Here is a 14915-nt window from a genome sequence, read left to right as displayed (position 1 = left end):
TAGAATTTAGAACTGGAAAACAGGGGAGGCATCACCCTGAAGCACTGGATGGCTGGCTGAGAGGAGGCTCTGCCATCTGGGAAAGAGAGAGAAGGCGTACTGAGCCTCAGAAACTGTGAAGGTGCGGAGAACTGTGCACGTGAAAAGGTGGCTGCAGAGTTCGCTATTGGCTTACTCCAGGCACACAGAGAGAATGGACAGCTAATGCGTGGCTGGCTTTCTTGTTTGGGAGGAAAACAGAATCACCCTATTGCTCTGATAGATGGCCCCAATCAGGGAGAGGCCGGACTGTCAGGCAGCAGGCAGAGATTTCTTGGAGGTGTGTGAAGCCAGTGGCCATTACTGTGGGACTCAGGGAAGGGCCAATGGAAAACCAAAGCTTGTCTGCACCACCCCAAGATTCCACCTCATCCAAGCTGAGCACAGAAGCTCTCCCAGAGGCTGGCTTTCTCTAAGGAGGGACTGACCGGAATCCAAAGCTTGTCTGCACCTTTACCAAAGAAGTGTATGCACCTGCAACCAATCTTGTGAGACTCACGGTGAACAGGACTTTCCTAAGAGACTGACAGGGAACCAAAGCCTGTCTGTGCCACCCCAAGACTCCACCCTATCCAAGCAGAGTACAGAAGCCCTCCTAGCTGAGACATTGCTGATCCTCACAGCCAATTGGCTTGGAGATCAACGCTTCCCAGTGATACCAACAATAAGTAAGGCTTAACAACAAGACTGCACACACAGCCCACAAAGGGCTACACCAGGACAGTCCACCTCAGGTAACTAGGAAGGCTGTGCTACTGGGCTCTACCAGAACACCTAGGACACAAAGCTATTCCATTAAATCAGGTAAACAACTAAAATGCAGAGAAGAAGCAGGACACAAAGGAAGGAGATGGAGGAAAAGAAAAGAATGGACATTGAGTTCAAAACTACAGTTATAAGGTTTTTCAAGAATTTCCTAAAAAAGTCCGATAAAATATCGATAAATGAGACCTATGAGGATATGAAAAGGGATCAACTAGAAATAAAAAGGGATCAACTAGAAATAAAGAAAACATTGTCTGAAATAAAAAATATTACACAGAGTCCTAAAAACAGACTGGAAGTTCGCAAGAGTCAAGACAAAGATTTAGAACACAAAGAGCCAGAGGACACTCCTCTGCAGAAGCAAGAAGATAAGAGAATCCAGAAAGTTGAAGATAGTGTAAGAAACCTCTGGGACAATTTCAAGCAAACCAACATCAGAATTATTAGGGTCCCAGAAGAAGAGAGATAGCAAGATACCAAAAGCATATTTGAAGAAATAGTGACAGAAAACTTCCCCCACCTGGGGAAAGAAATAGACTTACAAGTACAGGAAGCACACAGAACCCCAAACAAAAGGAATCCAAAGAGGACCACACCAAGACACAACATAATTAAAATTCCAAGAGCAAAAGACAAAGAGAGAATATTAAAAGCAGCAAGAGAAAAGCAGATAGTTACCTATAAAGGAGCACCCATACGATAGTCAGCTGATTTCTCAACAGAAACCATGCAGGCCAGATAGGAATGGCAAGAAATATTTAAGGTGATGAATATCAAGAACCTACAGCCAAAAATACTACCCAGCAAATCTATCACTCAGAATCGAAGGCCAGATAAAGACCTTCACAAATAAAAGAAAGCTAAAGGAGTTCACCTCCAAACCAGAATTTTATGAATTGCTGAAGGGGGTTATTTAGGAAGAGGAAGAAGATAAAGATAAAAATTATGAACGACAAATACGTAACTATCAACAAGTGAAACTAAAAACCAAGGGAGCCAAAACCGGTTTGGCTCAATGTATAGAGCCTCAGCTTGAGGACTGAAAGGTCCCGGGTTCGATTCCGGTCAAGGGCATGTACCTTGGTTGCGGGCATATCCCCAGTAGGGGGTGTGCAAGAGGCAGCTGATCGATGACTCTCTCTCATTGATGTTTCTAACTCTCTATCTCTCTCCCTTCCTCTCTATACAAAATCAATAAAAATATATTTTTAAAAAATCTGATGAACAATATTAACTGGTGAATATAATAGAATCAGAGGTATGGAAAGGGAGTGGACTGACAATTCTCAGGGAAAAGGGAAGTGGGGAGTGCGGGAAGAGACTGAACAAAAACTGTGCACCTATGGATGAGGACAATGGGGGTGGGGAAAGGGCAGAGGGTGAGGTGGGAACCTGGTGGAGGGGAACAATTGAGGGGGGAGAGAGAAACATATTTGTAATAATCAAAAATAAAGATTTATTAAAAAAATAAAAGAGCATCAGGCAACTGGTTCCACAACCATCAAATTGCATAAATCTGGACAGGGCTATTCATCAGGCATGATGTCAGATTCCTTGTATCACCTTTCAACACCTCGTGGAGTCAATGCCAAGAAGAATTACTGCAATATTGAATGCAAAAGGTGGTCCAACAAAGTACTGATGGGGTGGTCATAATAATCTGGCCATTCAATGTATGTACACACACACACACACACACACACACACACAAGCATACACATATATACATGTATATATAATATTCTTTATCCATTCATTTATCAGCAGACACTTAGGTTGCCGCCATATCTTGGCTATTGTGAATAATATGGCAACGAATGTAGAAGAACAGGTATGTCTTCTAGATCCTGGGTGCAATTCTTTTAGATATAGACCACAAAGTGACATTGCTTAATTTCCTTTTCAAATTGGTTATTAGCAGTGTATAGAAATGCAACTTGCAGTGGGGTGCTTCTCCTTCTTCTGCGTCCCACACAGAAGGGGAGAAAGACAGGTTCCTGAGTGGAGGAGCTGGGGATTAAGAAAAAAGAAAGAAAGAGACAAGAGACAGAAATAGGTTCAAGCTGGGTGCCGGGTGGAGGCTGCCACTCTGATGAAGGGACAGCTACCCCCACCACAGACAACACAGCACATTTATTTATTTCCAAAGTGGGGGGGGGGGGGGGGGGTTAAGGCCAAAAGGAGTTTCGGGTGTGCCCAAGATCTATTCATGGAGACCTGGGTAAGTTCCTCATTTTTTGGTACAAGGATGAGATTTAGCATATCAAGACCAGGGTAAATCAAGGTCCTATTTGTTCCTCATTCCAAGCACATGGATAAAGATAAGAAATCTGTACTGGTGACTGTCTCCGACATTTTGGGAGGCTGTCAAATTCTCTGTCTAGAACTTTCAATATATTTTGAATAGCAGGGTGAGAGGGGGCATCAGATACTTTGATCTTAGAGGAAAAGCTCTAATATTTCATCATTGTGTATGTTAGTTTTATTGCCTTCAAATAGTTTCCTTCTATTTCTAGTTTGCTGGGGATTTTTATCATGAAAGACTGTTGAATTTTTTTTCTTTATTGATTAATGTATTTCATATGTGTCCTTATCCCCCCATTCCCCCCACTCATGACCTCCCTCCCGTGGTGTCTGTGTCCATTGGTTAGGTGAATTATTTTAATGCATTGTCTGCATCTATTGAGATGATCATGTGCTTTTGTCCTTCATTCTGTTAGTATAATATATTTCAATGATTTTCATATATTGAACCATCTTTTATTTCCAGGTATAAAACCCATTTGGTCATGGTATATAATCCTTTTAATGTGCTGCTAAATTAATTCGGTTTGCTAGGATTTCATTGAGCATTTTTGCATTAATATTCATCAACTATATTGGTATGCAATTCTGTGTCTTTGCTTGGTTTTGGTATCTGAGTAATATTGGCCTTACAAAGTAAGTTTGCAAGTATTCCCTGTCCTAGGTTCTTTGAAAGAATTTGAGGATTAGATTAATTCTTTTTTTTAAATGTTTGATAGAATTCCCAGTAAAACTATCTGGATTTTGGCTTTTCTTTTTTGGGAGGCTTTTTATTACAATCTAATCTAATTACTAGTTATAGTTCTGTTCATATTCTTTTTTATTTCTATGCGATTCAGTCTTGATAGGTTGTAGGTTTCCAGGATATATTTCTTCTAGGATATCAAATGTGTTGGTATATAATTGTTCATGCAGTTTCTTATAATCCTCTTATTGCTGTGACATCAACTTTCCCCTCTTTTATTTTCAATTTTAGGTGTTTGAGTGTTCTTTTTTTCCTTAGTCTAGGTAAGGATTTGTCAATTTTATCAACGTTTCCTAAACCAACTTTTGGGTTTATTCATTTTTTTCTATTGCTTTTCCATTCTCTATTTCATATATCTCTGGTTTAATCTTTATTATATATTTCCTTCTGCTAATTTTGGACTTAGATTGATTTTTTCCCCTAATTCCCTGAGATGTAAAATTAGGTTGGTGATTTGAGATCTTTCTATATATTGTATTTAATCTAAGCAATTACCAATATAAACTTTCCTGCCAGTATTGTTTTCTCTGGATTTCTTAAATTTTAGATTTTTTTAAAATCAGTTTTACTGAGCCTTAGCCAGTTTGGCTCAGTGTATAGAGTGTTGACCTGTGGTTAAAGGGTCCCAGGATTGATACCAGTCAAGGGCAAATGCCTGGGTTGTGAGCTCGATCCCAGTAGGAGGTGTAGGAGGCAATCAATCAATTAACTCTCATCATTGATGTTTCTCTCTCTTCCCTTCCCCTTCTTTCCTCTCTGTAATAAAAATATATTTTTAAAAGTAAAATAAAATCTACCTTTTATTGAGGTATAATTAACAATTAAATTGTATATATTTAAAATGTACAATGTAGCTGAAACCGGTTTGGCTCAGTGGATAGAATGTCAGCCTGTGGAAGGGTCCCGGGTTCGATTCCGGTCAAGGGCATGTACCTTGGTTGTGGGCAGATCCCCAGTAGGGGGTGTGCAAGAGGCAGCTGATCAATGACTTTCTCTCATCAATGTTTCTAACTATTTCTCTCCCTCTCTGTAAAAAATCAATAGAATATATTTAAAAAATAAATAAATAAAAAATAAAATGTACAATGTGATGACTTTACATGTGTAATTTTTAAAATAATTATCAAAAGCAGGTTAATTATCACATTCATCATTTCATTAGTTATCTTTTTATGTATGGTTAACATTACTTAAGGTATACTCTATTAGCAAATTTCAAATATACAACACAGTATTATGATTGTAATCACTATCCGTATATACAGTAGATCCCCAAAGATTATTCATCTATAACTGAAGGCTTATACCCTTTGATCAGTATGTCCTCATCTACCCCCACTCCTAAGCCCTTGGTAACCACTTTTTTACTCTTTGTTTCTATGAGGATTTTCCCCCCATTAGATTCATATGTAAGTGAGACAATACAACATTTTACTTTCATTGTCTGACAAATCTCACTGAGCATAATGTCCTCTAGGCTCATCAGTATTGTTGCCAATGGCAGTATGTCCTTTTTTCCTTAGGCTAAATAATATTCCATTACACACACACACACACACACACACACATACACACACATACATCTTCCATATACAGTCATGCAGTAATAGACACTTGTTTCTGATTGTTTTATAGTTCCTTTGTCTCTTTCTCTGCTGCTGCCATCCTTTGTGAATTAATGATTATTCATAGTGTTATGTATTGATTCCCTTCTCTTTATCTTTTGTGTGTCTACTGCAATATTTTAATTGGTTATTGGTATGATGCTTACATAAAACATCTTACAGTTTTAAGTCTATTTTAATCTGATAACATAACTCAATCACAAACTCTACCATTTTACTAACCCCCCCACTTTATGTTTTGATGGCCTGATTTACATATTTTTACATTGTGTTTTCATCAACAAAATTTGTAGCTATAGTTATTTTAATATATTTTCCCTTTAACCTTTTTTTCTTGGATGGCAGATTTTTTTCTTTTAACACATTAAATATATCATATCATCTCATGTCCTTCTATCCTGTAATGTTTCTGCTGAGAAATCTGATAATCTTTTGGGGTTTTTTATTTTTTCATTTATAGTTTATATTCAATATTATTCTGTATTAGTATCAGTTATACAGCATGGTGGTTAGACAGTCATATACTTTATAAGGTGTTTCCCCTGATATTTCCAGTACTCATCTAGCAGCATACATAGTTATTATAACATTATTGACTATATTTCCTATGCTGTAATTTACATCTCTATATGGTATTTTAATAGGAGCTCACTATGTGTGATGACTTGTTCTTCTCTTGTTGCTTTCAAGACTGCTTCTATGTCTATGACTTTTTAAAAATGTTTGTATTTATTTCAGAGAGGAGGGGAGAGAGATAAAAACATCAATGAGAAAGAAACATCAATCAGCTGCCTCCTATACACCCCCTACTGAGGATTGAGCCCACAACCCAGGCACGTGTCCCAACTGGGAATCAAACCTGCAACCTCTGGGTTCATGGGTTGATGCTCCACCACTGAGATACACAAGCAGGGTTCTTTGTGACTTTTGAAAATTTGATTAAATGTGTCTTGGTGTAGATCTCTTTATATTTTTCCTAGTTGGAATTTTTTGAGCTTCTTGAATTTGGATGTCCATTTATCCTCAGATTTGGGAGGTTTTATTCCATTAGTTCTTCAAATAGTTCTCTGTCCTTTTTTCTCTTTCTTCTCTTAATATATATATTGTTCCTCCCATTGATATCCCCTCACCCTGTTCCCTTTTTTTCATTATTTTCCCCCTATTTTTTTCCTCTACCTTAATTATTTTGAAGTCCTTCTTCAAGTTAACTGATTCTTCTAAGTCTACTATTGTACCCCTCTTGTGAATTTTTCAGTTCTGTAAATATATTCTTCAGTTCCTGAATTTGAATCGTTTCTTCTTCATAATCCCTAACTAGGTTGATATTCTATTTTGCTTTATGGATATTTTTCTGATTCTGTTTAACTGTCCATCTGTGATCTCCATGAATTCATACTTATGGCAGTTATGTTGAATTATTTGTCTGGTAATTCATATATGGTTTCAGGTTATTTAACTCGTTCCTTTGAGTAGGCCATGTTTCTTTGTGTACTCTGTTATGTTCTATTGGGACTATATTTAAAAAATCAGCTACCTCTCCCAGACTTTGTGGTCTTGTTTGGTACAAGGAAGACTTTCTATAATCACCCAGCTAGAGATTTAGGAGGCCTCTAAAGCTTTTTCTGGCAATGTGTTGTCCTAGGGTTTCTGTGTGTAATTGCCTAATTGAAGAGATTTGTCAGTTTCTACTCATATGCTTCCTTTTGGTGTCTGTACTACTGCAACCTAGCTGGATGTCTACTAAGCCATATTAATGGCGCTCCATCTAGTGTCTATTTAAGGTACTGCAGAATCTGGTGCATGTTGATCTTTGTTCTCAGAGGCTTCCAACCTGGCACCTAATTCTTATCAGAGATCAAATTCAGGTAAGACAAAAACCAGTCTCCTCAGACAGTTGCCCATTAGTCAGAACATTGGCTCTATTTTCTATCCTTACCTTTCTCTCTCCAGGGAGAAACAGGGAGTTGGGAATTTTCTCCCACCATGCCTACTATGCTGGGAAGAGGGTCTGTAGTGAGTGAAGGCTATAATTTTTTTTCTAAAAGGCTTTGATTCAGTTGGCATCATGCTTGCCTGTGATGCAGGAACCGTTTAACTAGTTTCTTTTTTTAAATTTTTTATAATATATTTTTTATTAAATTATTATTTTTGTACATATACAAATGCCCCCCCTCCCGTACATACCCTCCGTCCCCAGAGTTTTGTGTCCATTGGTTGTACTTATATGCATGTATACAAATCCTTCGGTTGATCTCTTATCTCCCCCAGATCTCCCCAACCTCCCCATTGTAATTTGACAGTCTGCTTGTTGCTCTACTGTCTCTATATCTATCTTTTGGTTCTTCTTGACTTCTTACAAAGGCAATTGTTTTGTATATTTTTGTTAAATTGGTGTTTCTGTGAGGTAAGAACGTTCTGGGGCTTCCTATTCTGACATCTTGCAGACGGCACTCTCCATGAGTCAAGTCATACTCTTTAAAGAAAAAAAAGTGTTATTGTTTTATATTTCACTTACCATTCTATTAACCCATTTAAAGTGTATAACTCAATGATTTTCAATATATTCACATATATGTTCAAATCCCACCATAGTCAATTTTAGAACATTTTCATCACTTCAAAAAGAAAACCTGTATGATTTAGCTGTCAGTCCCCTTCATTGCCATCCTCTCCCAATCCTTAAGAAAACACTAATCTACTTTCTGTCTCTTTAGATTTCCATATTCTGGACATTTCATATGAATGGAATTATATAATACTAGATGCCCGTTGCAGGAAGATTCCTGCAATAGGGTTTCCTGCTGTTGTTGCTGCCTCGCCTGCTTTCCTCCTTTCTCCCCACCCTGCCTGCTTCCCTGCCTTCTCCCTGTCCCTGCTTGCTTGCTTCTCTGCAGCTTCACTCCCTTCTGCAGCACTTGGCTTCTTTCTACACTGTCTTCAGTCTTCGCTCTGACCTGGATATGCAAATTAACCGCCATCTTGGTTGGGTTAATTTGCATACTCGCCCTGATTGGCTGGTGGGCAGGGCTTTGGGGTAGCGAGGGTGCAGTCAATTTGCATGTTTCTCTTTTATTAGGTACGTAGAATGTTGTCTTTTAAAACTGGCTTGTTTTGCTTAACATAATGTTTTCAAACTTCATCCATGTTGTGGACGGAAAGGGACACATACTAAACTGACAAGCTGAGGGAAGGCCTACATGGTGGTCTTGTAAACTCAGAGACCTAAAGTTACAACATAGCATAATCTGAACTTAAAACTTTCTAACTAAAAACAGTTTATGGCAGGTAGTCATGTCCTAGGCTAGAATCTTCTCTGACAAAGGTCAATTTTCACCTTAAAACATACCATTGGAATGAGAAAGTAATTTCATTTTTCAAGACACCATGCTCAAAGCACAGAGCAGAGACCACAAATCCTTTCACTGTTATTGAGTTAATTGTTTACTATTAACTATCCTGTACCCACCTATGTAAAAGATGTATGTGTCTATCATTTTACTTTTTTATTCCATCCCAGAGGTTTCCCCACTTTACTTTCTCTTGCCTCCCTAATCTATCACCAATGGATTTCATGCAACCCACTTGCATTTTCTATTTTGATTCTAATCTATAAAATAAGGTGCAAAACTGCCATTATCTGCAGTATAATCTCAATCCTTTGAAATTTTGCTTCCTGGCAATCGTAGACAGTTTGAGTCAAAGAAACTCACAAAAATTATCTACAGGTTTGACTGTTTCTTACATTAACAATACTATAGAATGTATTACAATAGTATAGGCATAACTCATTCTCTGTTATTCCCAACTGACATGGGATTAGCAAATTGATTATATTGTTCCTCCTCCCTGAAAGTGAGGGTTGTAAATATGCCTTGGTTTGTATAGACACCATGCCTGGTTTAACCCAAGCTTTCCCCTGCAGTCTCACATACCAAGTTGCCACCAGTAGGGGATTAGAGAATCTGGGTATCACATATGGTTACCCTTGTCAAATAGATAGTAATTGAAAGGGGGGTATCACATTTCAAAAGGTTGTGACATGTAAGACTGGGCAAAAGAACAGGACACTGAATGAAGGTTCCATCTCCTCCCTTATAGCCCACAAGCAGCATGGTTGGCAGAAAGGAAGAATGGCCTATTAAGGCCCCATATTACATTACTAACAAGTAAAACATCACAAAAGTACCACCCCAGGCTTTAATACACAGGGGTGGGCAAAAGAAAGTTACAGTTGTGGTATGCAAAACAGTGTTATTTAATAAAATGGTTGTAATAATTTTCCATACAAAAGAACTATAAAGCTACTTTTGCCTACCCCTGTATTTGAATAAGCACCCAGCAGGTCCATATGCTAGGCCAGGGACTGCAGTGGAAACACCAAACATCATGAAGGTATATATAAAGGCATGGAAGTTGCAAGAGACAACCATGGCTCTAACTCCCATTGTGGATCAATGTGCTATACTGCCGAAAATACCAAGCTCCATCATGCCTGCGAAAGGCATTTTTTACTAGAATTTGCAATAGGACATCCCACCAGGATGGATGATTTACTTCACACCCAAAGACCACTGGATCCACTGTCCTGCTGCTCACTGGACCAATTGAAACATATTGTACCTGGAATGAAACACACACCATTAAAAGAGGGGAGAAGGTGGGCATCCTGGTCCATCATATCCCATCCCCAGTCTACCTACTCACACCTGACATGCTGCCTCCCTTGGGCAACATGTATGGTATGCAAAACCATGTCAAGTTCCTAAAGCTTCAGCCACATTAACATCTAAAGATCAAGCCACAAGTGTTATTTTTATAGAAAGGTGAAGACCTCTCCACAAAAATTTATACTAAATATGTCTTTCTGGCTTTAAGTTTGTAGCTCCTGTGGTGTCTGGTAATGGGATAGGTGTACATCCTATTTTCCACTGGTATGATCATTTGGCTGCTGTCTATATTCCCTCCAGTGACATGAAGGACATTATAGCACATATAGAAGCCAATATGGAAAACAGTATGGGGTTACTCAAAAAATTCAAAATATAACCACCATATGAAGGAGAAAGATGGTGGCTCACAGGATGGAGGTGAGGGAGAGGATGTGAGTGAGTGAGAGGGTGAAAGAAAAGTATGTGGATGTGTGTGGTGTGTGTGTGAGTGCATGAAGGACAGTTAAATCTGGCAGGAGTAGCAGGGGCTGGTAGACCAGACTCTCCTGGACAGGGAGCACCTAACATCACCGTGGACACTCCCAAGGCTGTGGGACTTGGGCACAGAGCCCATGCCATCTTGAAGGGGAGAGCAGCCTCATCTAGGAACTGATCAATACCACCACCCAGACAGCCTTGGACACTGCCCACAACCAGCAGCCACTCCAGCCAAAATCCTGCTCCCCCACCTGCAAACTGGTGGACCTTGGGACCTCCACCTTTAAGGGTGCACTGCTCCTGCAGAAATAAGTGCAACTTCCCCCCTCTCCAGTGGCAGACCTCAGGACAATACAGCCAGGCATTTTCAGAGCTCAGGCCTACAGGGCACAGCACTCCAAGGCAGCTCTTGGGAGCCACTGTCAGCCACTGCTGGGTGCAATATTGTGCAAATGGGGGCACATTGCCCCAAATTAGAAATTCTGAAATCACTCTTCCTGAATAACTGCTTACAGCCACCATTGCACAACTTCAGCACCATGGCTGCTCAGGGTGTGTCAGAGCTCCGAGCAACAAAGGCACCACCACAAAGGCACGTGCATATCCAAAAGGCAGGACCCTGCTGGGCATGCACAATTTCAACCAAGGACACAAGGCAGCAAAAATTGGGACATCCCACTCCATGGTTGCTGACATCTGAACACTGCAAGTTGCACCTTTCCAGCTCGCAGGCCTACATCCAGAAAACCCAAATAGCACAAGTAGGGAGCTACACTAGATTACCAAACTCAGGACCTTGAGAGATCACACCAGCAGCACCATCCCCCAAAGAATCTGGGTAACAAAGTAGTCAGACCTAGGACACTGAAACAATTAAAACATTACAGCAAAATGTGGGAAGACTAAAAAGCAATCCCCAACGGAAAGAAAAAGAAGAATCACCAGAAAGGGAGTTAAATGAAACGGAGGCAAGTAACATCTCAAGAGAAAGAATTCAGAGTAATGGTTATAAGGATGCTCAAACAGCTGGATGGCAAATACATGCAACTCAATGACAAATACACACAACTCAATGAAAATTATAAGGAGCTGACTGGGAATGTCACCAACATGAAAAGGACCCAATAAGAAATGAAGAACAACATAGCTGAAATAAAGAACATAATGGAAGACTTAAACAGGAGACTAGAAGAGGCTGAGGACCATATCAGTGAGCTAGAAGACAAGGTAGAAAAAAACACACAAACACAGCAGCAATTGGAAAGAAAATTTAAAAAACAAGAGGAGAGCCTAAGAGAGCTTTGGGACAACACAAAACAAAACAGCTGCATAATAGGGGAACCAGAAGGAAAGGAAGAGAAACAAGAAATAGAAAACCTGTTTGAAGAAATAATGACAGAAAAAACTTCCCTGATATTGGCAAGGAAAAAACTACCCAAGTCCAAGAAGCACATAGAGTCCCAAACAAGATGAACCCCAAAAGAGAAACACCACAACACATCATAATTAAGTTGGCAAACAACAAAGTAAGAATCTTAAAAGCTGACAGAGAGAGATAGAAAGTTATATACAATGGATCTCCCATTAGAATATCGACTGATTTCTCAACAGAAACACACCAGGCCAGAAGGGAATGGACTGAAATATACAAAGCAATGCAAACCAAGGGACTGAATACAAGAATACTATACCCAGCAAGGCTATCATTCAAAATTGAAGATGGAATCAGGAGCTTCACAGACAAAAAAGGGCTAAGTGAGTTTATTACTACCAAACCAGCAATGCAAGAAATGCTAAAGGGACTGCTGTAAAAAGAAGAAACAGAAAGGCAAGAAGAAACACAAATATTAAGAATAAAAATGACGACAAACAAATGCTTATCAATAATAACATTAAATGTAAATGGATTAAATGCTCTAATCAAAAGACATAGCATAGTTGAATGGATAAGAAAATATGGCCCATATATTTTCTGTCTGCAAGAGACCCACCTCAGAAGAAAGGATTCACATAGACTGATAGTGAAGGGATGGAAACAAATTTTTCAGGCAAATGGAAATGAGAAAAAAAAGCTGAGGTTGCAATACTTACATCTGACAAATAGACCTAAAAGTAAAGGCAATAATAAAAGATAAGGAATGCCACTTCATAATACTAAAGGGAGCAATTCAACAAGAAGATAAAACTTAGGTAAACATATATGCACCCAATACAGGAGCACCCAAATACATAAAACAACTTCAGGAAGATATCAAGGGAGAGATCAATAGCAATACAATCACAATAGGAGACTTTAATTCTCCATTGACACCACTGGATAAATCCTCTAAACAAAAAATCAGCAAGGAAACAGCAATTCTAAGTCACTCACTAGATCAGATGGACTTAATTGACATCTTCAGAATATTTCACCCCAAAGCCAAGGAATATACATTCTTCTCCACTGCACCTGGGACATTTTCAAAGATAGACTACATATTAGGAAACAGGCAAAGTCTCTTCAAATTCAAGAGGATAGAAATCATAACAAACATCTTCTCAAATCACAATGGCATAAAACTAGAAATCTACAATAAAAACAATGAAAAAAATAAAACACTTGGAGGCTAAATAGCATGCTATTAAACAATGATTAGGTTATCAAAAACATCAAAGAAGAAATAAAAGTATGCTGGAAACAAATTACAACAAAAACACAACAATCCAAAATCTATGGGACAGAATGAAAGCAGTCCTGAGTGGGAAGTTCATAGATTTACAGGCCTACCTCCAAAAAAAAAAAAGGTAATAAATTATCTAACCCTGAAACTTAAAGAATTAGAAATAGAGCAACAAGAAAAGTGAACAGTATCCAGAAGGAAGGAGATAATAAAGATCAGAGCAGAAATACTAAATGACAAAGAGACCAAAAGATCAATGAAACCAAGAGCTTGTTCTTTGTAAGGATAAACAAGATTGATGAACCTCTAGCCATGCTCACCAAGAAACAGAGAGAGAGAGAGGACCCAAATAAACAAAATCAGAAATGATAGAGGTAAAGTAACAAGTGACTCCACTGATATACAAAGGATTATAAAAAAATACTACAAACACCTCTTCTCCAACAAACTGGACAACCTTGATGAAATGGACGCATTCTAGAAAAATACAAGCCTCCAAAACTCAATCTGGAAGAATAAAAAAACCTGAATAGACCTTTAACTACTGATGAAATTGAAACAGTAATCAAAATGTTTTCCAGGAAATAAAAGCCCTGAACCAGATGGCTTCACAGGGGAGTTTTACCAAACATTCAAAGAAGAAATAAAATCAATCCTACTCAGACTATTTCAAAAAAAATTCAAGAGGAAGGCACACTTCTAAGCTCTTGCTATGAAGCCAGCATTACCTTAATCACAAAACCAGACAAAGACACCACAAAAAAAGAGAATTATAGGCCAATATCCCTCATGAACATAGATGTCAAAATCCTCAACAATTCTAGCAAACTGGATCCAGCATTACATTCTAAAGATAATACACCAGGACCAAGTGGGATTTATTCCAGGAATGCAAGGCTGCTACAATATCTGCAAATAAATAAACATGATACATCACATAAACAAATTGAGAGACAAAAACTATGATCACATCAATTGATGCAGAAAGGGCATTTGACAAAGTCAAACACCCTTTTCTGATAAAAATGCTCAGCAAAGTGGGAATAGAAGGATCATACCTCAACATAAAAAAAGCCTTATATGACAAACCTACAGCCAATATCATACTCAATGGGCAAAAACTAAAACCATTTCTTTTAAGAACAGGAACAAGACAGGGATGCCCGATTTTACCACTCCTGTTCAACATAGTACTGTAAGTGCTATCCAATTCAATCAGACAAGAAGAGGAAATAAAAGACATCCAAACTGGAAAAGAAGTAAAACTGTCCTTATTCGCAGATGACATGATACTGTACATAGAAAACCTTAAAGACTCAATCAAAAACTTATTAGACTTAATAAATGAATTCAGGAATGAAGCAGGATATAAAATTGATGACATGAAATCAATGGCATATTTATACACCAACAATGAACTTATGGAGAGATTAAAAAAAAACGATCCCAACTACCATTGCACACACACAAAAAAATTAAGATACCTAGGGATAAACTTAATTAAGGAGGTAAAAGACTTATATGCAAAAAAACTACAGAACACTGAAAAAAGAGATAAAGACATAAACAGATGGAAGAACATACTATGTTCATGGATTGGTAGAATCAACATCATTAAAATATCCACACT

This window comes from Pipistrellus kuhlii, unplaced genomic scaffold (assembly GCF_014108245.1).
Source record: "Pipistrellus kuhlii isolate mPipKuh1 unplaced genomic scaffold, mPipKuh1.p scaffold_m20_p_16, whole genome shotgun sequence".
Classification (NCBI taxonomy): Eukaryota; Metazoa; Chordata; class Mammalia; order Chiroptera; family Vespertilionidae; genus Pipistrellus; species Pipistrellus kuhlii.
Note: the sequence above shows the minus strand (reverse complement) of the source record.